The 10958-nt window shown below is 58.5% G+C and overlaps 1 pseudogene; it reads right to left on the bottom strand.

The window, feature by feature from the left end:
• Positions 1–3365: 3365 nt before the first annotated feature.
• On the bottom strand, positions 3366–7379 carry LOC122332116 (annotated as a pseudogene).
• Between the last annotated feature and the right edge of the window lie 3579 nt (positions 7380–10958).

Below are 10958 nucleotides of genomic sequence, written 5' to 3'. Positions count from 1 at the left end.
GGAATGTTTTTCTATAAGGCCTGCCCTCACAGACTAACCTGACACAGTAACGCTTATTGGGCGGATTTTATTTAATAAAGGCCTCGGCGAATGTTTTTCTATAAGGCCTGCGCTACAGACTAACCCGACAGTAACTCTCTTTATTGGGCGTGGATTTTATTTAATAAAGGCTCCTGGAAAAAATGTTTTTATAAGGCCTGCGCTCACAGACTGACTCTATACAGTAACTCTTTATTGGGGCATGATTTTATTTAATAAAGGCCCTCGATGAATGTTTTCTATAAGGCTCCCTGCGATCACTGACTAACCCCGTTGCATAATACCACTTCATGGGCATGATTTTATTTAATTAAGGCCCTGATGACAGTTTTCTTTTAAGGCCTACCTCACAGACTAACTTACACAGTAACTCTTTATTGGGCATGATTTTATTTAATAAAGGCCCTGGAAAATGTTTTTCTATAAGGCCTGCGCTACAGACTAACCCTTTACAGTAACGCTTTATTGGGCGGATTTTATTTAATAAAGGCCCTGGAAAATGTTTATAAGCACTGCGCTCACTGACTAACCTCGCTACACAATAATTCTTATGGGCATGATTTATTTAATAAAGGCCCTGATGACAGTTTTCTTTAAGGCCTGCGCCACAGACTAACCCTGATACAGTAACTCTTTGTTGGGCATGATTTTACTTAATAAAGGCCCTGGAAAATGTTTTCTATAAGGCCTGCGCCACAGACTCAACCCGGACACAGTAACGCTTTATTGGGCATGATTTTATTTAATAAAGGCCCTGGAAAAATGTTTCTATAAGGCTCTACGCCACAGACTAACCTGAATACAGTAACGCTTTTATGGGCATGATTTTATTTAATAAAGGCCCTGGATAAATGTTTTCTTTAAGGCCTGCGCTCACAGACTAACCCCTCATACAATAACACTCTTATGGGCATGATTTTATTTAATAAAGCCCTGATGACAGTTTTCTTAAGGCCTGCCTCACAGACTAACCCGACACAGTAACTTCTTTATTGGGCGTGATTTTATTTAATAAAGGCCCTGGAAAATGTTTTTCTATAAGGCTCTGCGCCACAGACTAACCCGACTCCATTAACTCTTTATTGGGCATGATTTTATTTAATAAAGGCCCTCGGCGAATGTTTTCCATAAGGCCTGCGCCACAGACTAACCTCCTCTACAATAACACAGATTTGGGTATGATTTTATTTATTAAAGGCCCTGATGAATGTTTTCTACAAAGGCCTGCGCTCACAGACTCACCTCAAGAAGCAGCGACACAGCAGGGCACGAATTCTCAGAGTTTTTAGAGAAAAAAAAAAAAAAAAAAAAAAAAGTTGATGTAAAAGTTGCTCCTGCAAACGGCCACCTCTGGGTCAGTGTGAAATTTGAATCGTGCCCGAAGAGGCCTCTGGTCGGCCTGACTCGGAGCCTCGGAGGGTATGGTCGGACCTTCTCCTGGTTGGACTTAGTGCAATTTTCAAACGTAAAATCATCCAGGCGCATATTTCAGCCGATCTCGTCCGTTAGCGTGAGTGCACCTCTCGACGCTCCCACTCGACCCCGGCCTCCTGGAGGAAATTTTTTTTCGCTCAAAACCTGGGTCCAAACATCCAGGCGATATTTCAGTTTCGATCTCGCCGGTTGGCGCGTGCTTCTCGGACGCTTTCCCACTCGACCCGCCACCCCGGAGGTATTTTGGAGTGTTCAAAACTCAAGTCCAGACATCCAGGCGATCTCACAGCCGATCCGGGCCGCGCCAAGTAAGCCCCACTTCACGGGCGCTTCCCACTCGACCTTCGCCACCCCGGGAGGTATTTTTCAAGTGTTCAAAACCTAAGTCCAGACATCCAGGCGCATCCTCACAGCCGATCTCCAAGTCGCAGGGCCCCACTTCACGGGCGCGCCCCACTCACCCCGCCACCCCCGGAGGTATTTTTTAAGCGCCTCAAAACCTGGCAGGTCCAGACATCCAGGCGCATCTGCAGCCGATCTCGGCCAAGTAAGCCCCACTTCACGGACGCTTTTCCCACTCCGACCACCGCCACCCCGGAGGTATTTTTTGCCGCTCAAAACCTAAGTCCAAACATCCAGGCGCATCTCACAGCCGATCTCGCCGCGTTAAGCCCACTTCACGGACGCTTCCCACTCGGACCACCGCCACCCCGGAGGTATTTTTAAGCGCTCAAAACCTAAGTCCAAACATCCAGGCGCATCTCACAGCTTCTATCTCGGCCGCGTAAGCTAATTCCCACTTCACGGGCGCTTTTCCACTCGACCGCCACCCGGGAGGTATTTTTTTGCCGCTCAAAACCTAAGTCCAAACATCCAGGCGATCTCACAGCCCATCAAGGCCGGGTTAAGCGCCACTTCTCGGACGCCGCACCTTCACGAACCCCGAGCGCTCATCTCCAGCCTTACAGACATCCAGGCCTCTGCTCACGACCGATCCCCGCCGGGCACACCTGCGCCTCTCGGCATCACCTCCAAAAGCCTCCTGTAGGGACTCCTCCGGGACCTACACACTGTTCTCCGCTCGTGCCCGGTACTCCCACTTATTAAGCCGGGTCACTATCTCAGCACAACCGCAAGGCCTCAAAAGAACTGCGCGCTACTGGTACCCCCATCGACTTAGGTTTTGAGGGGTTTTTTCTTCCCGAGAGGGAGCTCACTGCCTCTGGCCCGACCGAAGTCAGCCTTCTCTCGGGCGTGGCCCTCTCCGCCTGCTCTCGGTTCTCTCCGCCACTGGTACACTTCATCGACTTAGGTTTTGAGGGGTTTTTTTCTTCCAGAGAGGGGAGCTCGCTGCTCTCTGGCCCGACCGAAGCCAGTTTCTCTCGGGCGGCCGCCTCTCCGCTGCTCTCGGTTCCTTCGCCACTGGTACCCCATCGACTTAGGTTTTGGAGGGGTTTTTTTTCTTCCGGAGAGGGGAGCTCGCTGCCTCTGGCCCGCACCGAAAGCCAGCTCTCTCTCTCGGGCGGCCCTCTCCGCTGCCGCTCGCCCCTTCCTCGCCACTGGTACCCCTCATCGACTTAGGTTTTGGAGGGGCTTTTTTTCTTCCGAGAGGAGCTCGCTGCCCCTGGCCCCACCGAGTCAGTTTCTCTCTCGGGCGGCCTTCTCCGCCTGCCTCCTCGGTTCCTCTCTCGGCTACTGGTACTTCATCGATTTAGGTTTTGAGGGGTTTTTTCTTCCGAGAGGGGAGCTCGCCCCTCTGGCCGACTGATCCGCCCCGCCGCTCGGACTCTGCCTTCCTCGGGCCACACTTCCGCTCCACTGGGTACTCCCTACGCGCGGCGGAGGAGGGGGTATGCCAGCCCGAGGTCGCCCGGCTGGGCCTCTCCTGACCGACAAAAGATTGATCTAGGGATGACTTTCAATGGATCGTGCAGCGAGTGAGCTGCTCTGCCACTACGCAAACTCCTGACCCAGAATCAGGTCGTTTACGAGTCATTTTGCACCACATTCCTACAAACTCGGTGTTTTTGGTCTGAAGCGGGGCGGCGCTGCTCGCCGCACTCGTTCCAGTCTCGTGACGGGTTTCTCACCGCGCCCGGAGGGCTGACGGCTATCCGCGGCTAACTCAGTGCACCGCGCAACGGGTATCGCTGTTTCAGCGGGATTCTGACTTAGAGGCGTCCAGTCATAATCCCGCAGATGGTAGCTTCGCACCAGTGGCTTCCTCAGCCAAGCACACGCACCAAATGTCTGAACTCGCGTTCCTCTCGCACTGAGCAGGATTACTATTGCAACGACGCTGTATCAGTAGGGTAAAACTAACCTGTCTCACGACGGCCCAAAACCCAGCTCACGCTCCTATTAGTGGTGAACAATCCAACGCTTGGTGAATTTCTGCTTCACAATGATAGGAAGAGCCACATCGGAGGATCAAAAAGCGACGCCGCCATGAACGCTGGCGCCACAAGCCAGTTATCCCTGTGGTAACTTTTCTGACACCTCCCTGCTTAAAACCCAAAAAGCCAGAAGGATCGTGAGGCCCCAGCTTTCACGGTCCGTACTCATACTGAAAATCAAGATCAAGCTTAGCTTTGCTCCTTCTGCTCCGCGGAGGTTTCTGTCCTCCCTGAGCTCGCTTTAGGGGACACCTGCATGCTACTGCTTTGACAGGTGTACGCCCCAGCTAAATCCCCACCTGCCACTGTCTCGGGACAGGTCGCGCCATGGGCGGTGAGCGCGCCGGGCTTGACTCCAGAAGCTTGAGAGACCCCGCCGGGCTCGCCTCCTGCCTCACCGGGTAAGTGAGGAAACGATAAGAGTAGGAGTATTTCCAACTTCTGGCGCCTGCTCGGGACGGGCCTCCACTTATTCTACACTCCTCATGTCTCTTCACAGTGCCAGACTAGAGCCAAGCTCAACAGGGTCTTTTCCCGCTGATTCTGCAAGCCTGCTCCCTTGGCTGTGGTTTCGCTAGATAGCAGGTAGGGACAGTGGAATCTCGCTCATCCATTCATGCGCCACTACTAATTAGATGACGGGCATTTGGCTACCTTAAGAGAGTCATAGTTACTCCGCCGCTTACCCGCTTCGTTGAATTTCTTCACTTTGACATTCAGAGCACTGGGCAGAAATCACATCGCTGGCAACACACCGCCGCCGGCCTTCGCGATGCTTTGTTTTAATTAAACAGTCGGATTCTGGTCCGCACTCAGTTCTAAGCCGCTGCGTTTACGCCGCCGAGGCTCCGGCGCGCTGGTTGGCGCCCATAGCTCGACGCGCGCTGCGCGCACTGACCCGGGACGGGGCGGACGCGACGCCGCGCCGGAGTCCCGACGCTGGGTCAGTAGCTGGAGGATCCGCGAAGGGCCCGCACACGCTTCAGAGTCGCCGCCGCGAGACCGGCAGCTTCGCGCCGCTCGCTGCCCCCCGCCCGCCACGCGATTGTCCCGGGGACTCGCGGAGCCTCCACCACCTTTCGGATCTGCCTCACGGCCCGCTTCTCGAGCCGGCCGACCTTCCCGACCCGCGAGGGTGGGGAGGACGCCGGACGGACGGAGCGGGCGGAGACGGAGGGGGAAGGAGGACGCGAGACCCCGGCGCCACGCGCGGAAACGGGAACGGGAAAGGGCGCCGCGCGCCGCTTCCCAGTCGAGGCGCGGTCCCAGCCCCGCTCGCACTCTCAGCCCGACTGCCCAGCCTCAGAGCCAATCTCATCCCGGTTACGGATCTGACTTGCCCACTTCCCTTACGCTGCCTTGATCTAACATGCCAGAGGCTGTCTACCTTGGAGACCTGCGCGATATGGGTACGCCCGCGCGAGACTTACACCTTCTCCCCGGATTTTCAAGGGCCGACGAGGCTGACTGACGCCGCCGGAACCGCGCGGCGCTTGCAGTGCGTGCCTCATCTCGGCGAACCATTCCAGGTGCCCGCCCTTCACAAAGAAAAGAGAACTCCTTCCGGCCCCCGCCAGCTTCCCGGTTCGCTTGCGCTACGCACTGGCGCCTCTCGCGCCCGCCTCCGCTCTCCGGTTCTGGATCTGAACCAGACTTCTTTCGATCGGCCGGGGCGACGGAGGCCATCGCTTCTCCTTCCAACGGCGTCGCCATCCCTTTAGGACCGACTGACCCATGTTCAACTGCTGTTCACATGGAACCCTTCTCCACTTCGCCTTCAAAGCTCTCGCTTGAATATTTGCTACTACCACCAAGATCTGCACCCGCGGCGCGCTCCACCGGCCGCGCTTCTAGGCTTCAGCGCCACCGCGCGCCCTCCTACTCGGCGAGGCGATTCTGTCTCGACATAACGTGGTCGCCGCCGACGGCCGGGTATGGGCCCGACGCTCCAGCGCCATCCATTTTCAGGGCTAGTTGATTCGGCAGGTGAGTTGTTACACACTCCTTAGCGGATTCCGACTTCCATGGCCACCGTCCTGCTGTCTATATCAACCAACACCTTTTCTGGGGTCTGATGAGCGCCGCATCGGCGCCTTAACCCGGCGCTCGTTCATCCCGCAGCGCCAGTTCTGCTTACCAAAAGTGGCCCACTTGGCGCTCTCGCATTCCACGCCCAGGCTCCAGGCCAGCGAGCCGGCTTTACCCATTTAAAGTTTGAGAATAGGTTGAGATCGCTGCCCCAAGGCCTCTTGTCATTCGCTTACGGATAAAACTGCTTGTGCGAGCGAGCGCCAGCTATCCTGAGGGAAACTTCGGAGGGAACCAGCTACTAGATGGTTCGATTAGTCTTTCGCCTCTATACCCAGGTCGGACGACCGATTTGCATCGCCAGATCGCCACGGCCTCCACCAGAGTTTCTCTGGCTTCGCCCTGCCCAGGCATAGTTCACCATCTTTCGGGTACCATCGCGCGCCTAGTTCCACCTGCCCGGCGGTGCGGGCCAGACGGGCCGGTGGTGCGCCGCCGGGCGGGGATCCCACCTGAGCGGCGGGCGCCGCCTTCACCTTCATTGCGCCCGCGGGGGCTCTCGAGACACCCTTTGACTCGCGCGCTGCTAGACTCTTGGTCCGTGTTTCAAGACGGGTCGGGTGGGTGGCCGACCACCGCCGCTGGACTCGAGCGCCACTTGTACGAGGGCCGATCTCGCCTGGCGGCGCGCGGCGCTGTCGGGACGGACTGAGGACAGTCCGTCCCGTCGACGACGACGCCGGGACGGGGCCCCGCCCCTCTCCCGCTGGCCGGCAGGAGAGAAGGCGCGAGGACACTTCCCGCGCCCCGGGGTAAGCGGCAAGTCGGCGCGGGGCTTTGTAAAGCCGGGCGCCCCGCTGAGGGGAGCCGCCTGCCACCTTCGCCCCGGCCCTTCCTGGCCAAACTGAGCCGGGTCGCGGCGCACCGCCCGGAAGAAGTGCACCGACGGCGTCCGAAGGCCCGACGGGCGTGCGCTCCTCGTCCAAGGATCCGCAGACCCGCGCTGGCCGCCGGGCCCGCCCGAGCTGAATCCTCCGGCAGACCGCGGCGACTCCCACCCGCTTACCTCTTAGCGGTTTCACGCCTGTTGAACTCTCTCTTCAAAGTTCTTTCAACTTTCCTCACGGTACTTTGTCGACTATCGGTCTCGCGCCGTATTTAGCCTTAGATGGAGTTTACCACCCGCTTTGGGCTGCATTCCCAAGCAACCCGACTCCGAGAGAACCGCACCCGGGCGGGAGAGGGGCCTGCACCGGCCCTCACACCGCCCACGGGCTAAGCTCCATCAGAAGGACTTGGGGCCCCGACCCGCGCCGAGAGAACGGCCTCTGTACGCCACATGTCCTCGCCGCCGTGGCCCGGGCGGGATTCGGCGCTGGGTTTTCCTCTTCTCGCCGCTACTGAGGGAATCCTTGTTAGTTTCTTTTCCTCCGCTTAGTAATATGCTTAAATTCAGCGGTCGCCTCGCCTGATCTGAGGTCGCTGTCGGATATGGGTTAGGAGCGCCGCCGCATTGCACTGCTGCTGCGGCTGGCCTGAACAGGTCTCGCGCCGCGCGCTGGCAGGGCGCCGAGGGGGCGAGGACGGAGCGCGAACTCCTGCTACGCACGGAGCGCCCGAGGGGCGCGGAGGGAGCCGGGGGTCCACGCCGGCGGCGACGGAGGTGGCAGACACCCACCGAAGCCGCCGAGAGGACGCCGCCGTCCCAGACGCCTGGGGGACGCGACCTCTCGTGGGAGGGGGAAGCCGGAGGAAGCGCCGACTCCGCCGAGGAGGCGATGCCCGTGGCGGTTCGGGTACTTGGGAGGACGGAGGGGAGCGGAAGCCCCGCGACGCTTCCAGCCGCGGGACCCGGAGGTCCCGACCGATGGGAAAGCGACCTCAGACAGGCGCGGCCCGGACGGACCCGGGCCGCAGCGCGCCTGGGCGTCGGCGATCGGCGTGTCCTGCAATTCCACATTAGTTCTCGCAGCTGGCTGCGTTTCTTCATCGACGCACGAGCCGAGTGATCCACCGCTAAGAGTCGTACTCGCGTTTGAGTTTAGCGCCCGGAGGCGAGGCCGAACTGCACAGGCTTGTGGGTTCAAAATACAAAGGGGTCGCTCTCGACGGGCGCCGCGAGAGGGGGACTTCGGAACCCACGGTCCCGGCGCCTGCTGGGTACCCGCTGGGTTGGCAAAGCAAAGTCTTTCAGAGGCTCGCAAGCTCTCGCCCCCACCCCGTGCCAAGGGGGTGGGCGCCGCGTAGGTTGCTCAAGCTTCCGCGGGAGGTGCGCTGCTTCTCCCAGGGGAACGGCGCTCCTTCTCGCGGATCCTCTCCGCTCGCCTTAGGTTTTGTGCGTTCTTTGCCGCCTTGGATGTTTGAGCGGCAGACCTCTCGGCCACGGCCGCTGGAACATAGAGTAAAATAGGATGGAGGTTTTTTTACCCCGACGGCGCGCTCCTTCGCGGGAGGAGACTTTGAACCCACGGTCCCGGAGGCCGCGGCGGTACTCTACCAGGGCCCTGCTCGCCCCGCCGCTGGAAAGCAGGGGCTCCGCCGAGTGCAGCGACAGTCAAGTTCTCTCGGATCTCTCTCTCTCCGCCTTTAGGTTTTTGTGCGTTCTTTTGCTGCTTTGGTTTTTTGCGCTGCAGACCTCTCGGCCACGCCGCTGGATCATAGAGTAAAATAGATAGAGGTTTTTTTACCTCGACGGGCGCGCCTCCTTCAAGGGAGGAGACTTGAACCCACGGTCCCGGAGGCCGTGGCGGGTACCGCCAGGGTTCTGCTCGCCCCCGCCGCTGGAAAGCAGGGGCCCGCCGAGTGCAGCGACAGCCAAGTTCTCTCGATCTCTCTCTCTCTCGCCTTAGGTTTTTGTGCGTTCTTTGCCGCTTTGGGTTTTGAGCGGCAGACCTCTCGGCCACGGCCGCTGGATCATAGAGTAAAATAGATAGAGGTTTTTTTACCCCGACGGGCGCCCTCCTTCGCGGGAGGAGACTTTGAACCCACGGTCCCGGAGGCCGTATGGTACTCCGCCAGGCCCCGCTCGCCCCGCCGCTGGAAAGCAGGGGGCCCGCCGAGTGCAGCGACAGTCGCGGGCGCCGCGTAGGTTGCTCAAGCCTCCGCGGGAGGTGCGCTGTTCCTCCCAGGGGAACGGCGCCCTTTCTCGCGGATCTCTCTCCGCCTCGCCTTAGGTTTTTGTGCGTTCTTTTGCCGCCTTGGGTTTTTGAGCGGTGCAGACCTCTCGGCCACGGCCGCTGGATCATAGAGTAAAATAGGATAGAGGTTTTTACCCGGACGGGCGCTCCTTCGCGGGAGGAGACTTTGAACCCACGGTCCCGAGGCCGTAAGTGGTACTCGCCAGGGTCTCCTGCTCAGCCCCGCCGCTGGAAAGCGGGGCCGCCGAGTGCAGCGACAGTCAAGTTCCTTTTTTTTCTTATCGCGCCTGCGCTTTCGCCGTGCCCGGAGGGGAGAGGCCGCGCCGAGCCGCCGCCTCTGCCGCGCACCCGAGCTTGAGACGGGGAGGTGGGCTAGGCCTCTCGCCCGGGCGGTTTCGCTTTTGGATCGGGCCGGGCCGAGCAATGATCCTTCCGCAGGTTCACCACGGAAACCTTTGTTACGACTTTTACTTCTCTAGATAGTCAAGTTTGATCGCTTTCCGGCGCGCCCGCCAGAGCTCTCGCGAGGCCCTGCGGGGCCGGGTCCGAGGACCTCACTAAACCATCCAATCGGGTAGTAGCGACGGGCGGTGTGTACAAAGGGCAGGGACTTAATCAACGCGAGCTTATGACCCGCGCTACTGGGAATTCTCGATGGGAAATAGTTTCAATCCCCAGTCCCGATCACGAGCGGGTTCAGCTGGTTACCCGCGCTCTCGGCGCAGGGTAGACACACGCGCTGATCCGCCCATTGTGGCGCCGCAGCAGCCCCGGACATCTGGCGGCATCACAGACCTGTTATTGCTCCATCTCGCGTGGCTGAACGCCACTTGTCCCTCTAAGAAGTTTTTGACGCCACCCAAGTGGCCGCGCCACTATTTAGCAAGCCGAGTCTCGCTCATATCGGAATGAACCAGACAAATCGCTTCCACCAACTAAGAACGCCATGCACCACCACCCACAGAATCGAGAAAGAGCTATCAATCTGTCAATCCTTTCTCGTGTCCGGCCGGGTGAGGTTTCCCGTGTTGAGTCAAATTGCCGCAGGCTCCACTCCTGGTGGTGCCTTCCGCCAATTCCTTTAAGTTTCAGCTTTGCAACCATACTCCCCCCGGAACCCAAAGACTCGTGGTTTCCCGCACGCTGCCCGGCGGGTCATGGGAATAACGCCGCCGGATCGCGGGTCGGCATCGTTTACGGTCGGAACTACGACGGTATCTGATCGTCTTCGAACCTCCGACTTTCGTTTCTTGATTAATGAAAACATTCTTGGCAAATGCTTTCGCTGTCCCGCCTTGCGCCGGTCCAAGAATTTCACCTCTAGCGCGCAAATACGAATGCCCCGCCGCCCTCTTAATCATGGCTCCGGGTTCCAGAAACCCACAAAATAGAACCGGAGTCCTATTCCATTATTCCTAGCTGCGGTATTCAGCGCGACGCCGCCTGCTTTGAACACTCTAATTTTTTCAGTAAACGCTTTGGTTCCCTCGGACCGACACCCAGCCAAGGGCATCCGGGCGCCGAGGCAGGGACCTGGGACGGGCGTGGCTCGCCTCGGCGGACCGCCAGCCAGATCCCGAGATCCAACTACGAGCTTTTTAACTGCAGCAACTTTAATATACGCTATTGAGCTGGAATTACCGCGCTGCTGGCACCAGACTTGCCTCCAATGGGTCCTCGCCATGTGTTTAAGATACGCCATTCCAATTACAGGCCTCAAAGAGACCTGTATTGTTATTTTCGCCACTACCTCCGAGTCGGAAATGGGTAATTTGCGCGCCTGCTGCCTTCCTTGGATGTGGTAGCCGCTTCAGGCTCCTCTCCGAATCGAACCCTGATTCCCCGTCACCCGTGGTCACCATGGTAGGCGCCTGATGTACCATCGAAAGTTGATAGGCAGACACTGGAATGAATCGCCGCCGCG

Source organism: Puntigrus tetrazona, unplaced genomic scaffold (genome assembly GCF_018831695.1).
Source record: "Puntigrus tetrazona isolate hp1 unplaced genomic scaffold, ASM1883169v1 S000000003, whole genome shotgun sequence".
NCBI lineage: Eukaryota > Metazoa > Chordata > Actinopteri > Cypriniformes > Cyprinidae > Puntigrus > Puntigrus tetrazona.
The sequence above is the reverse complement of the archived record's forward strand: the minus strand, read 5'-3'. Positions and strand labels throughout refer to the sequence as shown.